General features: G+C 49.2%; 10 non-coding genes across 10 annotated transcripts; 3 read left to right on the top strand and 7 right to left on the bottom strand.

The window, feature by feature from the left end:
- Window positions 1–1,281: 1,281 nt before the first annotated feature.
- Trnap-ugg (transfer RNA proline (anticodon UGG)) lies at window positions 1,282–1,353 on the bottom strand. The gene has a single exon. It is a non-coding gene; the product is annotated as a tRNA-Pro (tRNA).
- Window positions 1,354–4,131: 2,778 nt separating this feature from the next.
- Window positions 4,132–4,203, bottom strand: Trnap-ugg (transfer RNA proline (anticodon UGG)). Its single transcript has one exon. It is a non-coding gene; the product is annotated as a tRNA-Pro (tRNA).
- A 1,790-nt stretch (window positions 4,204–5,993) lies between these two features.
- Window positions 5,994–6,064, bottom strand: Trnap-cgg (transfer RNA proline (anticodon CGG)). The gene has a single exon. It is a non-coding gene; the product is annotated as a tRNA-Pro (tRNA).
- A 221-nt stretch (window positions 6,065–6,285) lies between these two features.
- On the top strand, window positions 6,286–6,358 carry Trnav-uac (transfer RNA valine (anticodon UAC)). The gene has a single exon. It is a non-coding gene; the product is annotated as a tRNA-Val (tRNA).
- A 635-nt stretch (window positions 6,359–6,993) lies between these two features.
- Window positions 6,994–7,065, bottom strand: Trnap-ugg (transfer RNA proline (anticodon UGG)). Its single transcript has one exon. It is a non-coding gene; the product is annotated as a tRNA-Pro (tRNA).
- A 1,791-nt stretch (window positions 7,066–8,856) lies between these two features.
- On the bottom strand, window positions 8,857–8,928 carry Trnap-cgg (transfer RNA proline (anticodon CGG)). Its single transcript has one exon. It is a non-coding gene; the product is annotated as a tRNA-Pro (tRNA).
- Window positions 8,929–9,149: 221 nt separating this feature from the next.
- Window positions 9,150–9,222, top strand: Trnav-uac (transfer RNA valine (anticodon UAC)). The gene has a single exon. It is a non-coding gene; the product is annotated as a tRNA-Val (tRNA).
- A 635-nt stretch (window positions 9,223–9,857) lies between these two features.
- Trnap-ugg (transfer RNA proline (anticodon UGG)) lies at window positions 9,858–9,929 on the bottom strand. The gene has a single exon. It is a non-coding gene; the product is annotated as a tRNA-Pro (tRNA).
- Window positions 9,930–18,076: 8,147 nt separating this feature from the next.
- On the bottom strand, window positions 18,077–18,148 carry Trnap-cgg (transfer RNA proline (anticodon CGG)). Its single transcript has one exon. It is a non-coding gene; the product is annotated as a tRNA-Pro (tRNA).
- Window positions 18,149–18,369: 221 nt separating this feature from the next.
- On the top strand, window positions 18,370–18,442 carry Trnav-uac (transfer RNA valine (anticodon UAC)). Its single transcript has one exon. It is a non-coding gene; the product is annotated as a tRNA-Val (tRNA).
- Window positions 18,443–18,590: the final 148 nt, after the last annotated feature.

Raw genomic sequence — 18,590 nt, 5'->3', positions numbered from 1 at the left:
GCAGTTTCCGTGGTGTAGCGGTTATCACGTCTGCCTAACAGGCAGAAGGTCTCCGTTTCGATTCCGGGCGTAATCACTTTTTCGTCGCACTCAACAAGACACTTGCTACAATCTCTACTGTGAACATTTAAATCAATTTCAAACGTCCAACCACCAGGCTGCAGATGGCTCAAATGATACGTGAAACTCTTTCAGAACCGGCTACTTGGTTTTTGTGCTTACCTGGAGGGCAGGAAATGCGCGGAACAGCCGCCGGCATGCCGGTAGTCGCCACACGTTTGCACAAAACGCAAGGGCTCGTCCGGGATTTGAACCCGGGACCTCCTGCACCCGAAGCAGGAATCATACTCCTAGACCCACGAGCCTTCTCGATGCACATGACTATCGCCTCCGTTCTTGGTATCACCGTGCAGAGCTGCTGCTCACCCAGCGTTCTCCCTGGCTGTTGCGGTTTGATTGTTTTTATCGTTGTCTTTTACTATAGCAACTTCTAGAATCGGACGGAGCTCGTAGCCGATGCCCTTGCTTACGCAGGAAAAATCTGTTGGAGCTACGGTTTTCCAGGTAGTACAACGGCAAAACCGTCGTTTCCGTGGTGTAGCGGTTATCACGCAGAAGGTCCCCGGTTCGATCCCGGGCGGAAGCACGACTTTTTTTAAACCCGTTTTCGGATTCCATTTCCGAGATAACGTCACGTCTGCGTGTGCGGGATAATAAATGTCGTGTGCTACACCGATATCGCCTCATTTTACTGTCAAATGCTCTTGCTCCCATAGTGCACCGGTATTCAGTAACTCAGAACGCTCGTAGCTCCATTCTGGCCTGCAAAATTTAGTATCCATTTCTTCAAGACTACTTCAAGTTCGCTTCATACTGGCTTTCCTGATCTCTTTGCACTCGCCTTGTCACAACTCTGTTGAAGTGTGAACGTAACTAATAGTGAGAAACTCTTAACTACGCTCAGTCTTGTATCCCACTCTTTGGTTGACGTTGTCGCTAATCAGATGAAGGTAGACTGCTCCACGATTGAGCTTCGTCTCCACTCACGGTGCACACGTTCTGCAAAGACAACCTTTGTTTTCCGTTGCATGCAAGGTTACTGTCGGCTCTTCTACAGAAATCGACCTATGTAATTTACTGGTATCAGATTCTTGCCATATCAAACGGTCCCTTCATGACCGTGGGGCCACACACAGCGTGCTGCGGCACGCATCTGTTCTTCATTGCAGAGCTACAAACGTGGGTGAGCTCCACCTTCTCTTCAGCACGGTCAAAACGGTAGGGCTCATCCGGGATTTGAACCCGGGACCTCCTGCACCCAAAGCAGGAATCATACCCCTAGACCATCGAGCCACTTGCCGGTGGCAGTGAAGGTAATCCCAAGCAGTCCAGCTCCGAGGAACACAAACTTTCATGTAAATCAGAAAGAAAAGCGCTTTCTGAAGGCAGCGCCCACCACTGATGGAAAGAATATTAAAGGCAATGAATGTAGAGTGAATAATTTCATCGCGCTCTGCAGATGAACAGACGGTGGTGTTTCACTTTCGTCATGTGCTTTCTTAGCATCAAGGGAAGGCAAATGCACTAAACAAAAGAACACCGGGAATCCGAAACACCAACTCATAACGAAAAGATAGCGGAATATACTGCAAGCAAAACTTCCAAACACGACTCCTGAAGGCGTCGGTGCCTTAAGAATTATTCCGTGCAGCAATGATCATCTACGAAGAGCCAACTGTATGTGTCGCTCCACCACGCAACTTTTTTTGATATCGTTTTACCTAAATTTCCATTACCTGTTCGTTACAAGAATACCGTGTGGCTTTCAACTGGTCTGCTTCGTCCAGCAGCGATAGTAGTAACTAAACCGACCACAGTATCATTAAAAGTAGGTCAGACACAAAAGTCGGAGTTGCTCTGTAGCTCATGTTATTCTGCTTTCAAATGCAATTGTATGGCTGGGAGTAGGGGCGTACTCCTGTAATGCAGGCGTCCGGGAGGCCGTTTCTGTGGGAGACATCTGGGAACAACTACAGACACGGCCGTTTCATTAGCTCAGGAACGACCGCGATGCTCTTATCGAGCTCTGCAGATTGACCGGACTGCAGTGCGGAATTTTCTGCTAGTGGTGGCTCGGGGTTAAGAGAAGTCGGGAGGTGTGAGCAAAACTACATCGGGAAACCGAAACAGACGACTCATAACGAAAAGATTGCGGAATGTACTGCAAAAGCAAACGTTGGAGAAGACGAACTCTGAAGCCGTCGGTGCTTTAACAATCATTCCGTGCAGCAACGATAATCTGGGAAGAGCGAAGGGTGGGTTCCGCTCGACCACACAACAAATTTTATATAATGTTCTACTTGTTCTAAATTTGCGTTTCCAGATCATCAGTAAAATACTGTGTGATTTACACCTGGCTTGCTTCTTCCAAAAGCGATATTAAGAAATACATGACTGCAACGTCATTACGGGTCGCGGGTCCGGGCGCCGGCGCGCCAGCGGCGGCCTGTCGGGGCTGCTGGTGAATCCATGTAGAGCGAACGCTGGGCCCGGGCTCCTTGCCGCTAACGAAGTGATTGCTTTTGGTGACATCATATGCAATAGCGACTGCGCGAATTGACGGTAGCTCGTACGGAAAGCAAGAGTAGCTGATGCTACCGAGGACTCGGCCGCGAGCTTGTCCGACGACTTCTTGGGCTCTTATTCGTGGTGGCATTCAAACAGGCAAGGGTGCTGTCGATTGTTGCGTACGAATGCGAAATACCTGCATTGTGCGTTTCCGCAAAGTGATTTTTACGCCAAAGTTGTGATCGTCCTGCAAGTTGTGTCAAATGTGGATCTCAGAGCTTAGCAGTTTCCGTGGTGTAGCGGTTATCACGTCTGCCTAACAGGCAGAAGGTCTCCGTTTCGATTCCGGGCGTAATCACTTTTTCGTCGCACTCAACAAGACACTTGCTACAATCTCTACTGTGAACATTTAAATCAATTTCAAACGTCCAACCACCAGGCTGCAGATGGCTCAAATGATACGTGAAACTCTTTCAGAACCGGCTACTTGGTTTTTGTGCTTACCTGGAGGGCAGGAAATGCGCGGAACAGCCGCCGGCATGCCGGTAGTCGCCACACGTTTGCACAAAACGCAAGGGCTCGTCCGGGATTTGAACCCGGGACCTCCTGCACCCGAAGCAGGAATCATACTCCTAGACCCACGAGCCTTCTCGATGCACATGACTATCGCCTCCGTTCTTGGTATCACCGTGCAGAGCTGCTGCTCACCCAGCGTTCTCCCTGGCTGTTGCGGTTTGATTGTTTTTATCGTTGTCTTTTACTATAGCAACTTCTAGAATCGGACGGAGCTCGTAGCCGATGCCCTTGCTTACGCAGGAAAAATCTGTTGGAGCTACGGTTTTCCAGGTAGTACAACGGCAAAACCGTCGTTTCCGTGGTGTAGCGGTTATCACGCAGAAGGTCCCCGGTTCGATCCCGGGCGGAAGCACGACTTTTTTTAAACCCGTTTTCGGATTCCATTTCCGAGATAACGTCACGTCTGCGTGTGCGGGATAATAAATGTCGTGTGCTACACCGATATCGCCTCATTTTACTGTCAAATGCTCTTGCTCCCATAGTGCACCGGTATTCAGTAACTCAGAACGCTCGTAGCTCCATTCTGGCCTGCAAAATTTAGTATCCATTTCTTCAAGACTACTTCAAGTTCGCTTCATACTGGCTTTCCTGATCTCTTTGCACTCGCCTTGTCACAACTCTGTTGAAGTGTGAACGTAACTAATAGTGAGAAACTCTTAACTACGCTCAGTCTTGTATCCCACTCTTTGGTTGACGTTGTCGCTAATCAGATGAAGGTAGACTGCTCCACGATTGAGCTTCGTCTCCACTCACGGTGCACACGTTCTGCAAAGACAACCTTTGTTTTCCGTTGCATGCAAGGTTACTGTCGGCTCTTCTACAGAAATCGACCTATGTAATTTACTGGTATCAGATTCTTGCCATATCAAACGGTCCCTTCATGACCGTGGGGCCACACACAGCGTGCTGCGGCACGCATCTGTTCTTCATTGCAGAGCTACAAACGTGGGTGAGCTCCACCTTCTCTTCAGCACGGTCAAAACGGTAGGGCTCATCCGGGATTTGAACCCGGGACCTCCTGCACCCAAAGCAGGAATCATACCCCTAGACCATCGAGCCACTTGCCGGTGGCAGTGAAGGTAATCCCAAGCAGTCCAGCTCCGAGGAACACAAACTTTCATGTAAATCAGAAAGAAAAGCGCTTTCTGAAGGCAGCGCCCACCACTGATGGAAAGAATATTAAAGGCAATGAATGTAGAGTGAATAATTTCATCGCGCTCTGCAGATGAACAGACGGTGGTGTTTCACTTTCGTCATGTGCTTTCTTAGCATCAAGGGAAGGCAAATGCACTAAACAAAAGAACACCGGGAATCCGAAACACCAACTCATAACGAAAAGATAGCGGAATATACTGCAAGCAAAACTTCCAAACACGACTCCTGAAGGCGTCGGTGCCTTAAGAATTATTCCGTGCAGCAATGATCATCTACGAAGAGCCAACTGTATGTGTCGCTCCACCACGCAACTTTTTTTGATATCGTTTTACCTAAATTTCCATTACCTGTTCGTTACAAGAATACCGTGTGGCTTTCAACTGGTCTGCTTCGTCCAGCAGCGATAGTAGTAACTAAACCGACCACAGTATCATTAAAAGTAGGTCAGACACAAAAGTCGGAGTTGCTCTGTAGCTCATGTTATTCTGCTTTCAAATGCAATTGTATGGCTGGGAGTAGGGGCGTACTCCTGTAATGCAGGCGTCCGGGAGGCCGTTTCTGTGGGAGACATCTGGGAACAACTACAGACACGGCCGTTTCATTAGCTCAGGAACGACCGCGATGCTCTTATCGAGCTCTGCAGATTGACCGGACTGCAGTGCGGAATTTTCTGCTAGTGGTGGCTCGGGGTTAAGAGAAGTCGGGAGGTGTGAGCAAAACTACATCGGGAAACCGAAACAGACGACTCATAACGAAAAGATTGCGGAATGTACTGCAAAAGCAAACGTTGGAGAAGACGAACTCTGAAGCCGTCGGTGCTTTAACAATCATTCCGTGCAGCAACGATAATCTGGGAAGAGCGAAGGGTGGGTTCCGCTCGACCACACAACAAATTTTATATAATGTTCTACTTGTTCTAAATTTGCGTTTCCAGATCATCAGTAAAATACTGTGTGATTTACACCTGGCTTGCTTCTTCCAAAAGCGATATTAAGAAATACATGACTGCAACGTCATTACGGGTCGCGGGTCCGGGCGCCGGCGCGCCAGCGGCGGCCTGTCGGGGCTGCTGGTGCCTCCATGTAGAGCTACCGCTGGGCCCGGGCTCCTTGCCGCTAACGAAGTGATTGCTTTTGGTGACATCATATGCAATTGCGACTGCGCGAATTGACGGTAGCTCGTACGGAAAGCAAGAGTAGCTGATGCTACCGAGGACTCGGCCGCGAGCTTGTCCGACGACTTCTTGGGCTCTTATTCGTGGTGGCATTCAAACAGGCAAGGGTGCTGTCGATTGTTGCGTACGAATGCGAAATACCTGCATTGTGCGTTTCCGCAAAGTGATTTTTACGCCAAAGTTGTGATCGTCCTGCAAGTTGTGTCAAATGTGGATCTCAGAGCTTAGCAGTTTCCGTGGTGTAGCGGTTATCACGTCTGCCTAACAGGCAGAAGGTCTCCGTTTCGATTCCGGGCGTAATCACTTTTTCGTCGCACTCAACAAGACACTTGCTACAATCTCTACTGTGAACATTTAAATCAATTTCAAACGTCCAACCACCAGGCTGCAGATGGCTCAAATGATACGTGAAACTCTTTCAGAACCGGCTACTTGGTTTTTGTGCTTACCTGGAGGGCAGGAAATGCGCGGAACAGCCGCCGGCATGCCGGTAGTCGCCACACGTTTGCACAAAACGCAAGGGCTCGTCCGGGATTTGAACCCGGACCTCCTGCACCCGAAGCAGGAATCATACTCCTAGACCAACGAGCCTTCTCGATGCACATGACTATCGCCTCCGTTCTTGGTATCACCGTGCAGAGCTGCTGCTCACCCAGCGTTCTCCCTGGCTGTTGCGGTTTGATTGTTATTATCGTTGTCTTTTACTATAGCAACTTCTAGAATCGGACGGAGCTCGTAGCCGATGCCCTTGCTTACGCAGGAAAAATCTGTTGGAGCTACGGTTTTCCAGGTAGTACAACGGCAAAACCGTCGTTTCCGTGGTGTAGCGGTTATCACGTCTGCTTTACACCCAGAAGGTCCCCGGTTCGATCCCGGGCGGAAGCACGACTTTTTTTAAACCCGTTTTCGGATTCCATTTCCGAGATAACGTCACGTCTGCGTGTGCGGGATAATAAATGTCGTGTGCTACACCGATATCGCCTCATTTTACTGTCAAATGCTCTTGCTCCCATAGTGCACCGGTATTCAGTAACTCAGAACGCTCGTAGCTCCATTCTGGCCTGCAAAATTTAGTATCCATTTCTTCAAGACTACTTCAAGTTCGCTTCATACTGGCTTTCCTGATCTCTTTGCACTCGCCTTGTCACAACTCTGTTGAAGTGTGAACGTAACTAATAGTGAGAAACTCTTAACTACGCTCAGTCTTGTATCCCACTCTTTGGTTGACGTTGTCGCTAATCAGATGAAGGTAGACTGCTCCACGATTGAGCTTCGTCTCCACTCACGGTGCACACGTTCTGCAAAGACAACCTTTGTTTTCCGTTGCATGCAAGATTACTGTCGGCTCTTCTACAGAAATCGACCTATGTAATTTACTGGTATCAGATTCTTGCCATATCAAACGGTCCCTTCATGACCGTGGGGCCACACACAGCGTGCTGCGGCACGCATCTGTTCTTCATTGCAGAGCTACAAACGTGGGTGAGCTCCACCTACTCTTCAGCACGATCAAAACGGTAGGGCTCGTCCGGGATTTGAACCCGGGACCTCCTGCACCCAAAGCAGGAATCATACCCCTAGACCAACGAGCCACTTGCCGGTGGCAGTGAAGGTAATCCCAAGCAGTCCAGCTCCGAGGAACACAAACTTTCATGTAAATCAGAAAGAAAAGCGCTTTCTGAAGGCAGCGCCCACCACTGATGGAAAGAATATTAAAGGCAATGAATGTAGAGTGAATAATTTCATCGCGCTCTGCAGATGAACAGACGGTGGTGTTTCACTTTTGTCATGTGCTTTCTTAGCATCAAGGGAAGGCAAATGCACTAAACAAAAGAACACCGGGAATCCGAAACACCAACTCATAACGAAAAGATAGCGGAATATACTGCAAGCAAAACTTCCAAACACGACTCCTGAAGGTGTCGGTGCCTTAAGAATTATTCCGTGCAGCAATGATCATCTACGAAGAGCAAACTGTATGTGTCGCTCCACCACGCAACTTTTTTTGATATCGTTTTACCTAAATTTCCATTACCTGTTCGTTACAAGAATACCGTGTGGCTTTCAACTGGTCTGCTTCGTCCAGCAGCGATAGTAGTAACTAAACCGACCACAGTATCATTAAAAGTAGGTCAGACACAAAAGTCGGAGTTGCTCTGTAGCTCATGTTATTCTGCTTTCAAATGCAATTGTATGGCTGGGAGTAGGGGCGTACTCCTGTAATGCAGGCGTCCGGGAGGCCGTTTCTGTGGGAGACATCTGGGAACAACTACAGACACGGCCGTTTCATTAGCTCAGGAACGACCGCGATTCTCTTATCGAGCTCTGCAGATTGACCGGACTGCAGTGCGGAATTTTCTGCTAGTGGTGGCTCGGAGTTAAGAGAAGTCGGGAGGTGTGAGCAAAACTACATCGGGAAACCGAAACAGACGACTCATAACGAAAAGATTGCGGAATGTACTGCAAAAGCAAACGTTGGAGAAGACGAACTCTGAAGCCGTCGGTGCTTTAACAATCATTCCGTGCAGCAACGATAATCTGGGAAGAGCGAAGGGTGGGTTCCGCTCGACCACACAACAAATTTTATATAATGTTCTACTTGTTCTAAATTTGCGTTTCCAGATCATCAGTAAAATACTGTGTGATTTACACCTGGCTTGCTTCTTCCAAAAGCGATATTAAGAAATACATCGACTGCAACGTCATTAGGGGTCGCGGGTCCGGGCGCCGGCGCGCCAGCGGCGGCCTGTCGGGGCTGCTGGTGCCTCCATGTAGAGCTACCGCTGGGCCCGGGCTCCTTGCCGCTAACGAAGTGATTGCTTTTGGTGACATCATATGCAATAGCGACTGCGCGAATTGACGGTAGCTCGTACGGAAAGCAAGAGTAGCTGATGCTACCGAGGACTCGGCCGCGAGCTTGTCCGACGACTTCTTGGGCTCTTATTCGTGGTGGCATTCAAACAGGCAAGGGTGCTGTCGATTGTTGCGTACGAATGCGAAATACCTGCATTGTGCGTTTCCGCAAAGTGATTTTTACGCCAAAGTTGTGATCGTCCTGCAAGTTGTGTCACATGTGGATCTCAGAGCTTAGCAGTTTCCGTGGTGTAGCGGTTATCACGTCTGCCTAACAGGCAGAAGGTCTCCGTTTCGATTCCGGGCGTAATCACTTTTTCGTCGCACTCAACAAGACACTTGCTACAATCTCTACTGTGAACATTTAAATCAATTTCAAACGTCCAACCACCAGGCTGCAGATGGCTCAAATGATACGTGAAACTCTTTCAGAACCGGCTACTTGGTTTTTGTGCTTACCTGGAGGGCAGGAAATGCGCGGAACAGCCGCCGGCATGCCGGTAGTCGCCACACGTTTGCACAAAACGCAAGGGCTCGTCCGGGATTTGAACCCGGGACCTCCTGCACCCGAAGCAGGAATCATACCCCTAGACCAACGAGCCTTCTCGATGCACATGACTATCGCCTCCGTTCTTGGTATCACCGTGCAGAGCTGCTGCTCACCCAGCGTTCTCCCTGGCTGTTGCGGTTTGATTGTTTTTATCGTTGTCTTTTACTATAGCAACTTCTAGAATCGGACGGAGCTCGTAGCCGATGCCCTTGCTTACGCAGGAAAAATCTGTTGGAGCTACGGTTTTCCAGGTAGTACAACGGCAAAACCGTCGTTTCCGTGGTGTAGCGGTTATCACGTCTGCTTTACACGCAGAAGGTCCCCGGTTCGATCCCGGGCGGAAGCACGACTTTTTTTAAACCCGTTTTCGGATTCCATTTCCGAGATAACGTCACGTCTGCGTGTGCGGGATAATAAATGTCGTGTGCTACACCGATATCGCCTCATTTTACTGTCAAATGCTCTTGCTCCCATAGTGCACCGGTATTCAGTAACTCAGAACGCTCGTAGCTCCATTCTGGCCTGCAAAATTTAGTATCCATTTCTTCAAGACTACTTCAAGTTCGCTTCATACTGGCTTTCCTGATCTCTTTGCACTCGCCTTGTCACAACTCTGTTGAAGTGTGAACGTAACTAATAGTGAGAAACTCTTAACTACGCTCAGTCTTGTATCCCACTCTTTGGTTGACGTTGTCGCTAATCAGATGAAGGTAGACTGCTCCACGATTGAGCTTCGTCTCCACTCACGGTGCACACGTTCTGCAAAGACAACCTTTGTTTTCCGTTGCATGCAAGATTACTGTCGGCTCTTCTACAGAAATCGACCTATGTAATTTACTGGTATCAGATTCTTGCCATATCAAACGGTCCCTTCATGACCGTAGGGCCACACACAGCGTGCTGCGGCACGCATCTGTTCTTCATTGCAGAGCTACAAACGTGGGTGAGCTCCACCTACTCTTCAGCACGGTCAAAACGGTAGGGCTCGTCCGGGATTTGAACCCGGGACCTCCTGCACCCAAAGCAGGAATCATACCCCTAGACCAACGAGCCACTTGCCGGTGGCAGTGAAGGTAATCCCAAGCAGTCCAGCTCCGAGGAACACAAACTTTCATGTAAATCAGAAAGAAAAGCGCTTTCTGAAGGCAGCGCCCACCACTGATGGAAAGAATATTAAAGGCAATGAATGTAGAGTGAATAATTTCATCGCGCTCTGCAGATGAACAGACGGTGGTGTTTCACTTTCGTCATGTGCTTTCTTAGCATCAAGGGAAGGCAAATGCACTAAACAAAAGAACACCGGGAATCCGAAACACCAACTCATAACGAAAAGATAGCGGAATATACTGCAAGCAAAACTTCCAAACACGACTCCTGAAGGTGTCGGTGCCTTAAGAATTATTCCGTGCAGCAATGATCATCTACGAAGAGCAAACTGTATGTGTCGCTCCACCACGCAACTTTTTTTGATATCGTTTTACCAAAATTTCCATTACCTGTTCGTTACAAGAATACCGTGTGGCTTTCAACTGGTCTGCTTCGTCCAGCAGCGATAGTAGTAACTAAACCGACCACAGTATCATTAAAAGTAGGTCAGACACAAAAGTCGGAGTTGCTCTGTAGCTCATGTTATTCTGCTTTCAAATGCAATTGTATGGCTGGGAGTAGGGGCGTACTCCTGTAATGCAGGCGTCCGGGAGGCCGTTTCTGTGGGAGACATCTGGGAACAACTACAGACACGGCCGTTTCATTAGCTCAGGAACGACCGCGATTCTCTTATCGAGCTCTGCAGATTGACCGGACTGCAGTGCGGAATTTTCTGCTAGTGGTGGCTCGGAGTTAAGAGAAGTCGGGAGGTGTGAGCAAAACTACATCGGGAAACCGAAACAGACGACTCATAACGAAAAGATTGCGGAATGTACTGCAAAAGCAAACGTTGGAGAAGACGAACTCTGAAGCCGTCGGTGCTTTAACAATCATTCCGTGCAGCAACGATAATCTGGGAAGAGCGAAGGGTGGGTTCCGCTCGACCACACAACAAATTTTATATAATGTTCTACTTGTTCTAAATTTGCGTTTCCAGGTCATCAGTAAAATACTGTGTGATTTACACCTGGCTTGCTTCTTCCAAAAGCGATATTAAGAAATACATCGACTGCAACGTCATTAGGGGTCGCGGGTCCGGGCGCCGGCGCGCCATCGGCGGCCTGTCGGGGCTGCTGGTGCCTCCATGTAGAGCTACCGCTGGGCCCGGGCTCCTTGCCGCTAACGAAGTGATTGCTTTTGGTGACATCATATGCAATAGCGACTGCGCGAATTGACGGTAGCTCGTACGGAAAGCAAGAGTAGCTGATGCTACCGAGGACTCGGCCGCGAGCTTGTCCGACGACTTCTTGGGCTCTTATTCGTGGTGGCATTCAGACAGGCAAGGGTGCTGTCGATTGTTGCGTACGAATGCGAAATACCTGTCTGGCGTGGGACCTGTTGTCTCGCGGTGCGCCTTTTGGCGTGGGCCAGTCCGCGCCGGCGCACCGTAAGGCACAGGGGTTCGCACTGGGGCGTATCGCTTCCAGTCGGACGTGCCCACAGGGGAAGTGATGCGTCATATATAGCCTCTCCTTCTCAAGTGGCTCTTTCCGCCTTCAAGTGGTGCCGGACGTTAAGCTCGGCATTTCTCGGGCTTGCCCGGGTGTGCCTTGCGACAAAAGGAAGAGCTGCGACCCAACCCGATGCGAAAGCGAAGGGTGCGTGGCACAGGGGGAGCTGTGTCGAGGGACGAACAGCTGTCCCTTTCTGTTCGCAGGGCCCAGACCAGCAGGAGCCCTGCATGCCGGCGACTTCGTTCGTCGGCGTGGGATCGCGGCGCGAGTCGGCAAGGGCGCTTCGCCGCGCCCCTGGGTAACCGGGGCGTGTTCTGCCAAACCCAGGAGGTGGTGACACTGCCTGGGCCAGGTTAACTGGGTCCAGACCGCCGAACGTCTGGGGGACCGACCCGCCACCTGAGTAGGAGTGGGTCCTTGGCCGAAGGGTGGAAACTTGGGCTAGTAGGCGGCGAAGGGCGAGAGGTGCATCCGCCTCTCCGGAGTGCGGGGTGTAGTTGCCGAGGAGCGTCGCGTGAAATCGCCGATGACGGAGCCATCGATGGGGACCAGTGCGCTGGCAACGGCGCGCTGAACCCGGCAGTTCGAGAGGGCCCTTGACCTTGGGGCGAGGTCGGTGGGCGAGCTGCAAGAAGTCCCCCCCCCATGCCAGAGGAGCCGGTCCGGGGTAAGAGACGGGCTCCCACCCCTTTTTTATATCACTCGTAAATCATGGCGACGACAGATACGAGTGATTCGAGTGCGCCTCAACGTGCGTCTACTGCGCCTGATCCCTCTCCTCAGGACGAGCTGGGACAGGTCGAGAATGAGTCAGTTATGCAAAGACTTGCCAGAATAACTACGCTCATGGAGCAATCTGTAAAAAATGGCAAGATCAGCCAAGCCGGAATGTCAGCCATTAAAAATGAATTGGCAGCTTGGGCCATTGTCCATGCAAAACTAGAAGGTAGGCTAGAAGAATTAGTAAAAGAAAACAATAGACTAAGAAAGCAGCCAGTGAAAACTTGGGCGGCAGTGGCAGCGCAAGCTCCCACCAAGCCCAACACCACCAGAGAGACAATAAATAAGGTAACTAAGAGGCCAGATACGGCAGTCTTTTTGAGAACACTTCCTGGAGAAGACACAAGCATAAAGAAAATACAGGAGTTATTCACGAAAACCGTGGACCCTGTGAAGGAAAAAATAAAGATAAAGAGAATCAAACCGAGCAGGAACTCAGTCATCGTAGAAGTTGCCTCGGAAGAGGATAAAGAAAAGCTGCTGAAGAACCAAAAGCTGAACTCAGTGGTGAAATGTGAGCCACCAAGAAAAAGAAATCCTCTCGTCATACTATATGACGTGCCATCTATTATGACGAATGAAGAGTTGTCAGAGACAATCAGGGCACAAAATTTTGAGCATCTAAGCGCTGAAGAATTTAATAATTGTTTTAAACTTAGATTTAAAACGGGTCCACGAGGTCGTGATGTTGTACATCATGTCGCTGAAGTGACAGCACAGATGTGGAAGAACATCACAACAATGGGCAGGATCTATGTTGGCTTCCATGCCATCAACACCAAAGACTATGTCGTGGTACCTCGTTGCCACAACTGTGGTGACCTGGACCACATTCTCAGGCTGTGCACCAGGGAGCCGGCGTGCACCAAGTGCGGAGAAAGTGGCCATAATCGTAAGGACTGTAAAGGTACACAAATCTGCATACCATGCAAAAGCAGAGGGAAGAAGTCTTGCGGAGCTGTAGGTCGGAATTGCCCAACATACAGAATGTTGGAACAAAGATTAATCTCCAGAACTGATTATGGCTGAACTCGGCATACCGAACAGGATGCCGAAGCGCAAATCCCCGAGCAAGAGGAGGAGGGACGCTATGAGGGCAAGTAAATTCAAGTTATTTCTGAGGTCGCTTACGGGCGCCGGAAAACCTGAAACAACAGATATAGCCATTCAAACTGAGCCCCAATGGGTGAACATAGCAATACAAACAGATCACCCTATAGCAGCAGCTCCCTCCTCTGAAAGCCGGGGAGCAGAGCCGATAAAACATCAGAAACGGCAAGGGCATCCTGCGGCCATAACAGTCTCTGAAAAGCAACAGAACAAGCATGAGAAACCGGTTCAAGAAAATGAAGTAACTAGCTCCAGCATAAATTCCACTGAACAGAGTACTCCAGTGGTCAGATTGACACCTGTGGATCCTGTGAGGGTCTACCCTAATTTAGAATATACTATGCAGCTAGCAAGACTTGAACAGCCGGCTACCCTGACCACAGCCCTGAGACATGTGGTTCGTGTAGGACATGAAGAAGGAAGAAGGGTAACCTTCTCGGTGATGGAGGCTGTTGACAGAATCCAACTAAAATCAGTGAATCTCCCCACCGACTTCGGAGCCCTGCGGGACCTGCTACGAAAAGTCTTCGAAAGGAGAGGGGAGAAATTCAACTTAGACGACATTTACGAGCAGGCAGTTCTAGCCAATGGAAGAATTGCATTTGACTGGTCTAAAACCTGGCCAAATGACCGCATACATACATACTTCCCTTGATGACAAAGCTTAACATAGGACAACTAAATACACATAACAGCCGACTCGTAATGCAGGAACTCCGAAGGGAGGTGGAGGAGAGGAGATTGGATGTGCTCTGTCTACAGGAGCCGTACTCCCAAGCTGGAAAGGTCGCTTTTGCTGCCGCAACATGGCAGGTAATTAGCAAAGGAGAAGTCCCGAAAGCGGCGATAATAATAACAAATAAGCTCCTGAGAGTCACCACGCTCTCTCAATTCACAACTACCCACTGCAACGTCGTGGAGTTGCAATCCCCAACCGGAATCGTCTTTATAATAAACATGTACTTTCAGTACAGTGATAATATTGAAACACACTTAGATCACCTAACGAGAGTGACCACGGCGTTGCGGGGGAGAAAGTTGATAATTACAGCTGACATAAATGCCAAATCCCCCCTGTGGTACAGTGGCACACGAGATGCAAATGGGGAGAAGGTAGAAGAATTTATTATGGCAACCCAACTTGTGGTGGCTAATAGGCCGGGCAATCCTCCTACCTACACGGCGGGAGGAAGACAAGGGACAAATATTGACATAACTCTAACAACACCGAATGTTACAAACATACTCCAAAATTGGAAGGTAATAGGGAATGCCACCACAAGCGACCATAATTTAATAACTTTCACCATAGGGGATAGAGAGTGCCGCTGGGCCATGGGGTGGGAATTGCAATATAACTTTAATAGAGCAGATTGGGAGCGGCTAGCGAGGGAGTGCGACATTCCTCCAATACCGGGAGGGGACGCACAACAAGATATAGACGTAAACGACAGAACTGACGACATAGTGACCGCCATAACTAGAGCGGTGAGGGCTGCTGTACCAACCAGGAGGAGGGCCATGGCGGCCTCTCCGTCACCATGGACGCCTGAACTAGAGGAATTGCGTCAGTCTGTCAGAAGGCTAAGGAGGTACTACCAGCGCAGTGTCGTCTGGCAAGAGAAACAAAGATGGCAGTTGCGGTATAGGGAGGCCAAGCAACAGTTCCAAAAGGAACTATGCGAGGTCAGGACACGGAGCTGGGAACGCTATGTGCTCAGTCAACTTGTGCTGGATCCATGGGGACTTCCCTACAAGTTAGTGAGGGAAAAGATCCGCTCTCCTATGGAGCTATCAACTGTCAGGCACGGGGGCGGGATGACGGAGTCCTGGCAGGAAACTGCTGGGGTCCTCCTCCAGTCCCTGTTGCCTGATGACTATGCGGACGGGGAAACCGAAGCACAGCGGCAACTGCGAGAGGAGGATCAAGTGCAATATAACAACGATGCAGCGGTCTACCCCTTCTCGGAAGAGGAGGTGGCGGCCCACATAAAATCTCTCAAAAGAGGGAAAGCTCCTGGGCCAGATGGCATTGTGGCGGAGGTGGTGCAATTCCTGGCCCCCCAGCTGGTTGCGCCATTAACGCATTTATACAATGAATGCCTAAGGCAACAACAGTTCCCAAGGAGATGGAAAAAGGCAAATGTTGTCATTATAAAGAAAGGACAAGATAAAGATCCAGCGGAAGTGAAGTCATACAGGCCAATCTGCCTGTTGGACTTGCTTGGTAAATTATTTGAGAAGTTGCTGACTGACAGACTGGCGGCACACAGAGTTTTGTGCGGGATGAGCAGCAGGCAATTCGGTTTCAGGCCAGGGCGATCGGCATCTGATGCAATCGCCCTGGCAGCCGAGGTCTGCGGCTCAACCCCGCATAAATACGTGGTGGGCATCATGGTGGACATCAGTGGCGCCTTTGACAACCTGTGGTGGCCTTCGCTCTTCTCCTGCTTGCGGGAGAAAGAGTGTCCAGGGCCGCTATATGGTTGCCTGAGGAGCTATTGCGAGGAACGAGAGGTCTGGCTATCATCCTCTAGCGAGAGAGTTAGTAAAGTGATCACGAAAGGATGTCCCCAGGGATCGGTCCTTGGACCGCTTTTTTGGGACATCCATATGGAGCCTTTATTGGACAATCTACAACAATGCGAGGATGTGCTAGAGGTGATAGCCTACGCAGATGACCTCCTCCTGTTGGTCGGTGGCCGGAGCCGAGAAGACATTGAACCTAAGATAGAAAGGGCCATAGACAAACTTCAACAGTGGTGCCACACCACCAAAATGACAGTCTCACCAAGTAAGTCAACTTACTTACTGCTGAAAGGACAACTAACCAGGAACCCGACAGTCAGGATTGACGGTTCACCAGTATTACGAAGACGTGACACACGATACTTAGGAGTCATCATTGATGAGAAATGGAACTTCGGGAGGCACATTGAAACCGTAACCCAAAAGGCCCTACAAATTCTAAATAACCTCATTTCCATAGGACATAAAAGATTTCACCTCCCTCCACACTTCATTAAACTATATCATAATAGTATCTTAACCTCAGTGGTGGGTTACGGCTCGGGAGTCTGGGCGCATAGACTCACGAGGGTTGTGCCTGCCATGGCAGTGAGAAGGGTGCAAAGAAGTATGATATTACGATCTGTGGGGGCTTATAGAACGTCTCCAGGGGGGGCCCTGTTAGTCATAATGGGGCTCTGCCCACTAGATATAAAGATAAGGGAGCAAGCAGCCTGGTATTGGGCAAAAAAGGGGAATCTAGGTAAAATTGAAGAGATTATGGGGGTGAGGGTGGCAAATAAGAGGGAAATTATGAAAAGGGGAGAAGAATTATGGCAGGGGACTTGGGAAACGGAGGAAACCGGACGTAGAACTTTTCAGTTCATTCCGGACGTGAGGGAACGCTTGCAAATGAAGTATTTTGAGCCAACAAAGGGATTGTTCCACTTTCTCACTGGACATGGACCCTACCCGACATACCTATGTCGGTTTGGGAAGAAGGCAACGCCCGCGTGTGACTGTGGCGTCCCGGAAGGTACTCCTGAACATGTGATCTACGAGTGTCCTCTCTTCAATGATGTTGCAGCCACACTCCGAGATAGACTACCAAACCAAGACACATACCAACTTCTGAGACGCGAAGATACCTTTCAACTGCTTAACACTCTGGCAAACGAGGTATCACGTAAGGTGTTGATGGAATATCTGAGGGACATGAATTAACATAAACTCAGAAATATACACCGATTTCGTCTAGATCCCTGTTCCCATACCGCCTGTGCGCGGACTGGCCGACTATCCACCATAGTTGGGAACCGCCGCGTGCAGGAATAGGGGGAGTAGGGGTCACCTTTACAAAAATGTAAAGCACCGGATTTGACTTAGGATAAGCTTAGTTTGTAGGAATTAGACTAGGATATTTACATTTAGGAAACTGCAGCGTAATAACATCTTGGCCTGCCCAGTGCCAGGGGCATGCTCTTCGGGTTTAGCTCGAAGAGCAAGGCAATTATCAGTAGGTTTATACTCTCTGCTGGCATATATGTGACGCTGCAGATGTTAGAACTTAGTGATAAGAAGTAGTATTTAATTGTAGGTATAGACAATAATATTAGTAGTGCCCATTATTGTGAAACACCTGTAGCTCACTTACAAGTTAGAATTAAGAGCTGCATACTTGTAATAATCATTGTATAAAATACAGGCCCACTAATCAACTAAGGGAGTGGGTTATTAAGTATAACTATTATTGTAGTTGAAATAAATAAAGATTTTTTTTTTTTAAAAAAAAAAAAAAAAAAAAAACAAAAAAAAAAAAATACCTGCATTGTGCGTTTCCGCAAAGTGATTTTTACGCCAAAGTTGTGATCGTCCTGCAAGTTGTGTCACATGTGGATCTCAGAGCTTAGCAGTTTCCGTGGTGTAGCGGTTATCACGTCTGCCTAACAGGCAGAAGGTCTCCGTTTCGATTCCGGGCGTAATCACTTTTTCGTCGCACTCAACAAGACACTTGCTACAATCTCTACTGTGAACATTTAAATCAATTTCAAACGTCCAACCACCAGGCTGCAGATGGCTCAAATGATACGTGAAACTCTTTCAGAACCGGCTACTTGGTTTTTGTGCTTACCTGGAGGGCAGGAAATGCGCGGAACAGCCGCCGGCATGCCGGTAGTCGCCACACGTTTGCACAAAACGCAAGGGCTCGTCCGGGATTTGAACCCGGGACCTCCTGCACCCGAAGCAGGAATCATACCCCTAGACCAACGAGCCTTCTCGATGCACATGACTATCGCCTCCGTTCTTGGTATCACCGTGCAGAGCTGCTGCTCACCCAGCGTTCTCCCTGGCTGTTGCGGTTTGATTGTTTTTATCGTTGTCTTTTACTATAGCAACTTCTAGAATAGGACGGAGCTCGTAGCCGATGCCCTTGCTTACGCAGGAAAAATCTGTTGGAGCTACGGTTTTCCAGGTAGTACAACGGCAAAACCGTCGTTTCCGTGGTGTAGCGGTTATCACGTCTGCTTTACACGCAGAAGGTCCCCGGTTCGATCCCGGGCGGAAGCACGACTTTTTTTAAACCCGTTTTCGGATTCCATTTCCGAGATAACGTCACGTCTGCGTGTGCGGGATAATAAATGTCGTGTGCTACACCGATATCGCCTCATTTTACTGTCAAATGCTCTTGCTCCCATAGTGCACCGGTATTCAGTAA

The sequence above is a fragment of the Schistocerca gregaria genome, chromosome 2 (genome assembly GCF_023897955.1).
Source record: "Schistocerca gregaria isolate iqSchGreg1 chromosome 2, iqSchGreg1.2, whole genome shotgun sequence".
Taxonomy (NCBI): domain Eukaryota; kingdom Metazoa; phylum Arthropoda; class Insecta; order Orthoptera; family Acrididae; genus Schistocerca; species Schistocerca gregaria.
The sequence above is the reverse complement of the archived record's forward strand: the minus strand, read 5'-3'. Positions and strand labels throughout refer to the sequence as shown.